This window comes from Peromyscus eremicus, chromosome 5 (genome assembly GCF_949786415.1).
Source record: "Peromyscus eremicus chromosome 5, PerEre_H2_v1, whole genome shotgun sequence".
NCBI classification, from domain to species: domain Eukaryota; kingdom Metazoa; phylum Chordata; class Mammalia; order Rodentia; family Cricetidae; genus Peromyscus; species Peromyscus eremicus.
This window is the reverse complement of record NC_081420.1, coordinates 90031767-90042589: the sequence shown is the minus strand read 5'-3', so window position 1 is coordinate 90042589 and position 10823 is coordinate 90031767. Positions and strand designations below refer to the sequence as shown.

General features: G+C 45.1%; 1 long non-coding RNA gene across 1 annotated transcript in view; it reads left to right on the top strand.

The window, feature by feature from the left end:
- The first annotated feature begins 4065 nt into the window (after window positions 1-4065).
- Window positions 4066-10823, top strand: part of LOC131911671 (uncharacterized) — a 75355-nt gene continuing 68597 nt past the window's right edge. The window contains exons 1-2 of the long non-coding RNA XR_009379415.1: window positions 4066-4123; window positions 5590-5689. This is a non-coding gene — a long non-coding RNA (uncharacterized LOC131911671). The remainder of the gene's footprint in view (window positions 4124-5589; window positions 5690-10823) is intronic.

The following is a 10823-nucleotide window of genomic DNA, read 5'->3' as shown; positions in this document are numbered from 1 at the left end:
AGTGGGCTACAGGACTGCCAGGGCTTGGCGGAACCCAGAGAGAAAAACTCTAGCTACAGCATTCTACCACTGAACTATGGGTTTGTCCCAGGGCTCACTTTAAAATTTTTTTAATTATATTTATTTATTTAAGTTTTATTTTCAGTTTTCATTCATGTGTACATGGATGTCTTTCTGTGTGTATATGCAATAAGTGTTTGGGTGTCAGCAGAGACCAGAAGAGGGGATTAGATCCTCTGAAGCTAGAGTTATAGGCAGTTGTAAACTGCCCGCCATGGGTGCTGGGAATCAAACTCAGGTCCTCTCGAAGAACCATAGCGGCTTTTAACTGAGCCATTCTCCAACTATTTATTTATTTATTTATCTATCTATCTATCTATCTATCTATCTATCTATCTATCTATCTATCTATCTATCTATTATTCTATCTGTCTGTCTGTCCGTCTGTCCGTCCGTCCGTCTGTCTGTCTATCCATCCATCTATCTATCTATCTATCTATCTATCTATCTATCTATCTATCTATCTTCTATTTATTTATTGTGTTTGTGTGTATGTGCACCATTGACACATATGCAGGCAGAAGTCAGCTTTTGGGAGTCAGTTTTTTTCCTTCTACCGTTTGGGTTCTAGGACTAGAACTCTGATCATTGGGTCATAGCTGTCTTTACCCTCTCTGCTATCTTGCCACCTCCAAGGCTCACTTTTGATACTATATCCCCTAGGAAGTATCTTGTGCTTATTGGTTCATTATTCAATTTGTTAGACAGAATCCTGGTGTGAATGTCGTCTTACTCACTTTTATACTCCACTGGCAATCAGAGGGCTATCACAAAAACCTAAATCAGTGGTTGTTGAATGTCTTGATTCCCCATCAAGGCTGAGGAGACTTTGAATTTCTGTGGTTTCTATGATAGCATACCATAGCAATGCTCCATTCTGCTCCATGAGGTAGAGTGCCATGCTATTCCCTACAAGACCGAGTCCTTGAGTTGAGGAGTGTTCTGTAAACACTTGCCACGTACATGGGTGATTTTCTTCATTTATGCTTCTTGACCACATGATACCTCCAGCTTGCTACCTGGCTGTCACCTTTCTCTGAGATATGTGTCTCTTCTAGGCATCTAGCAAGTTGACAAAAACCCTGTTGGACTTAGTGTGTCTTGCTGAATGTGCAATTGACTTTTGCTCAAAGTCCTGACGTGATCTTGGAAATTCTGATCCAGGCTTGCAATTAGGCTTTCCAATGAAGCAATCTCTTGGGTGAGGAAGAAGACTGCAAAGCGATTAAATGCGATAGAGGATGTGAAGCACCTGAGGCCGGGCTCAGGCAAGTGGACAATAGTCAGCGGTTATTAATTTATTAAACCTAGTATTCTTTATACACAATTACATAGTGTGTATGTTTATGCTATACTCATATATATATATATATAATATCCTTACTCTTTATGCTATTTTTTCTTCCAAACATTACTTAAGGTACCTGACAGTGAATATTGGAATAGTGTTTTGGAGGCAGGGAGATTGTATTATCTAAATTCTAGACAAAGGATAGTTGTAGTACCTAAACATTAACTTTGTCCCCAAGCCAAACAGAGGCAAATAAGTGTCTCTGTCACCTCTTTCTGTCCTTCATGGGAACAGAAGGAACTGGCCAGCCACCTTCATGTGTGAGTAATGGGTCAGAGTGGGGGTCTGATCAAGTCTCAGTGTTTGCTGATGAGAATGGAGGAAAAGCAGGAGAAAGGGGGCTGCAGGGAGATGCCTGCTTCTCTGCCTTCTGTTTGCTGGAAAGAAGTTAAGATGTAGCACAAAAGAAAGCAGAGCTGTCCCCTGGCAGTGCTCATGACACTTAGAAGACCAAAGATATGGCCCGGATATGAGGGTGACCAAAATGGTGTGTGCATGAACAGCTCCTGCCGTGTTGGAGGAGGCTTCAGCTAATGCAAGTTTGTTGGCTAATTAGCGAGGTCCCTCACAGCAACTTATTCCAGGTAGTCCCCTTTCCAGAATGCATCTTGTGCAGTATCGCTTATGTTGGAAGTTGTTTCTGGAGAGGTCAGATGAAGCAGTTTGGATACTTGAGGCTCCGAGACAATCCTCATTACCTCCACCCATCAGTTTTACTAGACGTTGTTTCTGGGTCCTAGTTCCCTATGAGCACAACCCCAGCCTTGGGGAGTCCTACTGTCACAGATGTCAACTCCAAGTTCACTGTGCGGTCTTAGTTTTTCCTCCCATTTCCGTCATGAAGAATGCCTGAGATGACATCAGAACACGACACCTTTGGCTTAATGTGGGCGGGGTCTGCAGATATTTCCTATCAAGTCTAGAGAGTAAATGTTTTCAGCATTGTGGCCATCTAAGCTCTCTTGCAATCCCCCAACTCTGACTGGTTGCACAGAAGCAGCTGTAGACACAGAAATGAATGGGCATGGCTGTTTTCCATAGAAACTTTATTTATGGACATTGAAATTTGAATTTCATATAATTTTCACACATCATAAAATATTATTCTTCCTTTGATTTTTTTCTCCAACCATTAAAAAATGTAAAGCACATTCTTAGCTTGTGGGTCATACAAAAACAGGTGGCAGGCCAGATTTAACCACCAAACCATAGTTTATTTACTCATTGCTCTGGCTTACATGGTCATACTAATTGTTCCAAGGGGAATCAGCCTTAAAGCTGTTGTCTGTTGTTGAAATAGCCTCATAAAAGAAAGAACTATGTGATTGTGTGCTTTGATAGAAAGCAGGCATTAAGAGCAGGCATGGTGCTTCAGACTAAGATTTAGGTATTCTTGGAGGTGGAGGCAGGGTGGGTGATTATGTGTTTGAGATCAGCCTGGGCTACAAAGTGATAGCCTGCCTAATGAACAAGCAAGCAGACATGGGTAAGGTGATGTCTTAAGTATGGGGAATTCCCAAGGATCCTGGAGCTCTGATGTGCAGAAGTCCCAAGACAGGATTGGAGTTGCAGCTCATTGGAACCTTGGCCTTAGAATAAAATGTCTTGATTTGAATCCTTACTCAGCTTCTTCCAAGCTGTGCCATCCAAGGCAGCTATTTGATCCCTCTGTGCTTGTCCCCTGCTGGGACTAGGGATGTCCTTACAGGATGGCAGTGACAGCTGGAAGGGATCAGATGCCCATATAGGGCATAATGTTTTATTGATTCCTCTATAAATCATGGTTGATAATCACCTTGACTTGTCTTTTACTTAAAACCATAAAGAAATATGCTCTGGGGATGGGAGAGGAAGCTGGAGAAACTGCTCACTGAGGAAAAGCTGGGGCACAAGCTAGGCGGTGGGGGAGGCTATCTCTGATTAGAGGGCACCGGCCTGAGTGCAGGGGTGGGAGGTTGTGGAGGAGATAGAGACTGGAGGGGGGGATGGAGGGGGCAGAGGGGGTGGAGGAGGCGGGGAGTGGGGGGGTCAGGACCCAAAAAACTTTCAACGACACATATTTGCATTGACATAAATTTGATTATAAGTGAATGAAGGGTTAAAGCACAGAACCGTGTTCTGGTATAAATTCCTTTGGTCACAAGAAGCAGACCCTGATGTTGCTTTTCCGTTGTTCAAGGTAAGTGGGCGTTGGTGCTAAGTCCCAGCGTACCATTGCCTGACAGAACTCTGTGCAGTGATGGGACCATTCTCATTGGCATCCTCCAGTATGGAGGCTATTAGCAACACGATTGTGGAGTATGGCTAAGGTGACTTGGAACTTTTGAAGTTAAATAACTTATATTTACATTTAAGTAGCTAATGGTTACTATATCGAACAGCATAGAAGTAGATTTCAAAGACTGTTTTGAACAGGTGTTCTTTGTGTACTATCCACCCACCAGTTGGCAACTTCCTCCTATGTGTCTTATTTCTAATTACTGAAACTGAAGGAGAGATTCTAACTGGTCCAGCTCATCTTCCAGAATGTCTGGGTCAGATACTGACTACTTTTGGGTCATTTTCTCTAGGCCATCGGTGGCTAGGGATAGGTCGTGGTTCTGCTATGTGAACCTGGCACTTTGGGTAGCATCACAATGGGTGAATAGAACTTAGAGGAGGAGTGTGGACAGGGATGCCTGTGGACAGGGCAAACAATGATCAGCATTGATAGTAAGTGTGGACTTTTTGTGGCTCCCAAGGGGGCAAAGGAGGTTGAAAGTAGATGTGGCTCATCCCTGAACTTAACCACTAACTTACTGACAAGTTACTATGAGTGAGGCGGAAGTGTAGACCCCTTGTTTACTATGCTAAGTGACACAGATGAGATCTCTTCATGACCAAGGCTGTAGGTAACCAAGGGAGGCAAAAGGTGAAGGAAGCAATACAAGGCATGCGGGGTGCCAGGATGGAGGAACAGGGGGTGTTTAGGAACCATAATAAAGAAGAGATCATGAGTCTTCTCAGAGAGCTCCGGAAGAATGACTGCAAGGAAAGACACAAGCATCCTCTGAGCAATAAGGAGGGAGGTGTTGGGAAATGGACAAGGGTAGCCAGGCTACAGTGCACTCTGTGAGACCAGGCCCTGGTCCTCCAAGTTTGGACCAATGTTTCAATTTATCCCAATCCCTCAAAGTTTCTTGATGCCTGTTAGCTAAGGTGCTGAGAAGTCTTGGTTAAGAAATCATCACCTTGTTTCATTAAGTGCTAGTAATACTTAACTACATACCTCCCTTCTCCCCTCAGGCTCCTCTTGGCATCAGGTAGAACTAATGTTCCATGGCATACCCATTGAAAAACTGTATCCGAACGTTTCAGTGTGTCCAGTACAGAGACGATGTGAGCTACTTCTTTCTGCCCAATCGGATTTGTTCTGGGCCTGAATACAGATATGCTCTTCCTACCTGAACATTTCTGGGCATATCTGGAGCAAGACTCATCAGTCTGCACAGCCAGGAAAGCCCTTGGTTTCGGCTTGAGCCTCTCCTAGAGGGTGAACTTAGGGTCTAGGTAGACGTCGCCACTCTGCTGCCATTTGTCCATCAGTTCCTCATTTTAACTGTCCCAGTATCAGGGAATTCCCTTCCCACAATGCCCTGGAAGACTGTTGGAGGCCCCTACTGGTTCCTGTGTTTAGCCACTTGGACCCCAGCTGGCTGTGCTGGTTTGGGAAGCTATGGAACCTTCAAGAAGTCTAGCCGGAAGAAGGTCTCTGGGGTCTTAAGGTTATGGCCCAGTCTTGCTTCCTGCCTAATCTCCCTCTTTGTTTCCTGGTTAGTCACTGAGATGTGAACAGGCTACCATTGAAGCAGCCATGACTTTGCTGCAGTGACATCCTGCTGAGGTGGTATTGTGTTCCCCAAAATATTGTGTACCCTAATAAACTTATCTGGGGTCAGAGAACAGAAAAGCCACTAGATACTTAGGATAGGCAGTGGTAGCACATGCCTTTAATCCTAGCATTCCAGAGGCAGAAATCCGTGTGTTCAAGGATACAGCCAAGCATGGTGACTCACGCCTTTAATCCCAGAAAGCGAGCCTTTAATCCCAGGGAGTGAGGCAGAAAGCAGAAAGGTATATAAGGCGTGAGGACCAGAAACTAGAAGCATTTGGCCTGGTTGATCATTTGGCTGGTTAAGCTTTCAGGCTTTCAAGCAGCAGTTCAGCTGAGAGCCATTCGGATATGAGGACACAGAGGCTTCCAGTCTGAGGAACAAGATCAGCTGAGAAGTTGGCCAGGTAAGGTTAGCTGTGGCTTGTTCTGTCTCTCTGAACTTCCAGTGTTCACCCCAATACCTGGCTCAGGTTTGATTTTAATTAATAAGAACTTCTAAGATTCATGCTACATCCTGCATCCCCTAAGCTGTGCGCCAAAACAAGTCCTTCCTCCCACAATTCCTTCTGTTGAGTGTTTTTTTTTTTTTTTTTTTTTATCATCATCACAGTAGGAAGAAAGGTCTTTGCTAAATAACTTCCCCTCCAGGAAGCCTCAAGGACAGCAACTGTCCCAGTTGTTTCTTGGTCCTCACGTCTTCCTGTGGGTGTGTCTTATCAACCCAACGAGCGTTGACCTTTCGCGTCAGGTTCAACCTTTGAGGAGGCAGTCATTATTGATAATGACTTCACTTCTCTCACCTGTAGAAAAGAACACACATTACCTACTGCATAGGAGGACCCTTGAGGTTTACATGACCTAAATATTACACTATTTTAAGTGTCTAAACGGTCTACCACTGCATAATAAGCAGATAGCATATATTCAAGAAAAGACGGGTGCTCAGATTGTTGCCCTGGGTTTGATACAGCTTCCTTCCAGAACTGTGTTGTGTCGTAGATAGAGTTTAACACCACGCGACTCAGAGGCCAGCATCTGGATTAATTCCTGATGTTTGTGAGCTTGTGTCCCTGCTTCCATTGTTTCAGTCACTCTTTCCTTCTTTCCTTTCTTCCTTATCTCCCTTCCCCTTTTTTTCCTCTTCCTCCTTTTTCTTCTTGGCAACATACTTATTGGCATATAATGTACTGAATGTATGATCCATCCCACCTAACTGAGGCATATAATCCAGTGGCCTTTTTGTCATATTCAAGGGTAGGTACTCAGTAGTAGTGTCTAGTTCATAGCATCTTTATCACCTGAAGACTCAGCCCCGCACCCGTTAGCAATCACTTCTTGCATAACACCGTATGTGCTTGTATCTCCTTAAGCACATATGCTGGTACTCTGGCTCCAGAGGGACAGCAGTAGGAAACAGATCCTATGGTGATAATTAGGCTTTGATGAGGTTTTGAGAGTACAGCCCAATGTTGGGATTAGTATCCTTCAAAGAAGAACAAGTCTAACACCTGCTTCCTTCAGCATGCATATATCAAGAAAGACCAGAGCGGGTCTAAGATGAGGTCCCTACCAAAATCCCAGTGGTACTGGCATCCTGATCTCATATGCCAGTGTCCTGAACTCTAGGGCGTGAGGTTTGTTATTCATACCACTCAGCCTATGGTATTTTTGCTATGGCAATCTGAGAAACCCTATTGCCCCTTGGAAATCTATGGGCTTTTTTCCCCTCTTATTTTTGAGACAGGGTCTCATGTAGCCTAGGCCTTGAACTCCCTGTGTAGTGGAGGGTGATTTTGTACTGCCACAAGCCCCCAAGTGCTGAGATAACAGGTGTGCCCACCGTATCCACTAGTGTGCATTTTGATAAAAGAATTCTCCTGTTCCAGATATTTCACACAAACAGAATCAGGCAGTCTGTGGGGTTGTGGCTGGTTTTTCTTTCATGTGCTGTCATGTTTTCATGTCATAGATGCTTTATCATGCATCAATGCTTCGCTCCCTAGCTGTGGTCCAGAACGATTCTGTTGCTTGCCTAGATCACATTTTGTTTATCCGTTCATCAGCTGATGACCTTTGGGTGCTGTTACAATGTTGCTATGCATATTCATGTACAAGTATTTGAACACCTGCTTTGAATTCCTCTGGTTGTATTCCTAGGAGGGGAATTGCTGGGTCACATGGTAGCTCAGTGTTGACAAGTAGAGGAACTGCAGACTGTTGTCCTCAGGGTCTGTGTCTTGTTACATTCCCACCAGCAATGTCCTGTGGTTTCTTTCATTTTTCATGACGTCTACCAGCCAGCTTCCATGTAATTATGTAAACAGACCTTACAACTCTCTGTCTCTGTCTCTGTCTCCCTGTGCGTGTGTGTGTGTGTGTGTGTGTGTGTGTGTGTGTGTGTGTGTGTGGTCTGTATGTGTGTGTGTTTAAAACTAAAAACAAAGTGAGACCTTTGGACAATGAGTTACATATAGTGAGATAATTATCAATTTATCAGAAATAATACCAGCAGGCATGGATGCACATACCTATATCTCTGCACTTGGGAGGTAAAGACAGAAGTTCACATTCATCCTGTACTACTAGTGAGTTTGAGTGGGATACGTGTGATTTTTTTGTCTCAAACAAAACAAAACACAAGCTGCAGTCCCACTAAATGAGCGAGAGTGCACTAGCCAACACTGAAATGGGTTTGGGAAGGAGCAGAAAACCTTAGCTCATTTTTTATTTTATTTTTTTAAATTTTTCGAGACAGGGATTCTCTGTGTAGTTTTGGGGCCTGTATCTTGCTCTGTAGACCAGGCTGGCCTCGAACTCACAGAGATCTGCCTGGCTCTGCCTCCCGGGTGCTGGGATTAAAGGTGTGCGCCACCACCGCCTGGCTTGCATTAGCTAATTATCATGAGGCTCATGCAGACTATACACCCTTCCTCTCAAGGAGATTAAGTCAAGGATTTCTTTGTGGAACTTAGCATGAGACTTGGGATCAACTTTCATTTATCATTTTTCCATTTGCTCACTTAATACTTCAGGTAATATGGTCATGGTGCATGCCCACGTAGTGCTGTTTTCCACAAAGAGCAATTGCAAAAAGGGAAATAAATGAAACAATCACCGTGGCTCCACCCTCCAACTCAGTGAAGATGAGTCCATGGGCAAAAGACGTGCCCAAGCCTGAAGCACTGAATTCAGGCTTAAAACCCATGGAATCATTGCCGAATCATTTTAAGGGTTTGTCACCCTTTGACAAAGGAGAGAGATGCACGATTCAGATGGCCAACTAAGTAGGTGGAAGTGGTCAACATAAGTAGGGAATGAATTAAGGACCGAGGGAAACATTGACCATGGGGATGCTAGAGGAACTAATAGGCTTGTACTCAGAAGACTTTGTGAGAGAACTGGAGTTTAAAGAACAATGTGGACTCTTTCATGTATGTATGTGTGTATGTGTGTGATCACTTGTGTACATGTGTGTGGAGGTCAGAAGTTGGGTGGCATCAGGGGTCATCTTCAGTTATGCTGCATCTTTTGTTCCCTGAGGGATCTCTTGCTGAACCTGGAGCCCACCAGTTTGGTTAGTTTAGCTAGCCAGCTTGTCCCAGGGATTCCCCCATCTAGGCCTCTAGAGTGCTGGGATTATAGGTAGGTTGCCAAGCCCACCTGGTATGTACAGGAATGTCGGGGATCTGAAATCTGCTCTCCATACTGATATGGCAAGGGTTTTATCCACTGATTCATTTCTCCAGCTCCAACTCTTTCATTTTTAAACTCTGACCTGCTGGTAGCTGCTAGGGGTTGCTTGCAAAGTCAATAGCAATTGTAGAGCCACATAAGGAAGGACAAAGATGAAGTGTGAGCGGGCTGGGGGAGCACAGAACAGAGCTCTAGAAGGAAGGTGACAGGGTCACCTTTCAGGGCTGCTGTAACACATTACCATAGTCATGGTGGCCTTACACAGTTCTCTTCCCATGGCTCCAGAGCTCAGTCTGGCACCCAGGTGCCAGCAGGGCAGTTCCCCCTCCACAGGGCCTAAGTAGGGTCATTCCTGTTCTTTTCCAATCTGTGATAGCTCTCATCATTCACTGACACATGGCTGCATCTCTCCAATCATAGCCTCCGTCTTCCTTCTCCCTGTTGGATTTAGCTCCCCTTCCCACAGTCTGGGATGGTCTCATCTTGGATTTTCAACCTAGTTACATCTAAAGGATCCTTGTCCACATATGGCCACATGTCTAAGCTCTGTGGGGCTAGGGCATAGCTATTGCTTTTGGGGGCTACCATTTTACCTCCTACATTAAGGAAGGCTCCTTCAGAACAGTAGACTGTTGAACTGAAGCTTGAGGAATCAGGTAAACAAAAGGGCAGAGAAAATTGTTCCAAAAGGAGGTCAGCGTGAGTATAAGCCCTGCTGGAGGTGGCTACAGTCGTCTGTGTGTGCTGTGAGATGTGGTTCAGTAGGTGTGGGTGGCATGGTGTGGAGGGATGAGAAGGGAGGGGGTGTGGGGCTAGAGAATCAGGGAATCAGGCAGGGCTTGGGTTCCCAGAGGATCTAAGAGGACAGGAAACACAGGGGAGAGAGAGAGACCAAAGAATGTTAAACAGGGAGTGACTGCTGATTAGCATTGTAGAAAGACCACGTTGCATGCTGTGGAGGGTGGGGCGCAGCAAAGCAGAGTGGTAGAGAAACTGGCTAGCAAAATCTGTGCTCAGTAAATGTGCATTGACTCGAGTCTGCCCTCTCCTTCACAGATTTTTACTGTCCTCCATTAGCTTGAGATTTTTGCTGGGCTGTTGGACGCAATTTAACATGCTAAGCCAATCTATTTACTTGTAATGCTCATCACTAATAGGAGACAAGATGCTGGCCTCACCAGGGAAGCCAGCCCTGCTCAGTTGACAAAGTCCCTTGCATTGATGATGAAAGATGCTAAATGGATTGAACAGGTTGATAGTGTCAGTTCTGATTTGTTGAGCCACCGAATCATGTTGTCAGCAATTAGCATCTAGAAAATATGAAAACACATACATCACCCTTCCAGAGGCAGACTTGGGAAGTCTGCCTGTGGCCCTGCCTCTGGTGGGAGCATCCACTTTCCCTCTGCCGTGTAGCCCTGCTGGTGTCAAGGGTACCTAGGCTTTAGTGGAGACCTGAACAGAGAGTCCATGCCTAAATCAGAGAGCTCACAGTCTTGACAGGAGCAGCAAGCAGAGGATGCTAAGGGAATGCTGGAGTGGACCATCCTGTACCAGAAGAAAATGGGGTTCTCCATATCCCCCACAAACTTGCCATGGAACAGAGAGGGAGCATGACAAAGGGCTTCTCTCTTTCCTGCTACAGTGCCTGACTCTGGCTTGAGGTGGTCTGTGTCAGTATTAGAAATACTCTGTTTCTTAGTGACATCCTAGAGCACAGCACACTTTCGAGTGTCTTCCCTTGCTTCTCCTGTGGGCAACCCCAACCTCACAGTCCTTTCTCACCAACATGGGCATAGCGCCTTCCTTGTCCTCAGGATATTTGTCAACATGAAGATGTGTTTT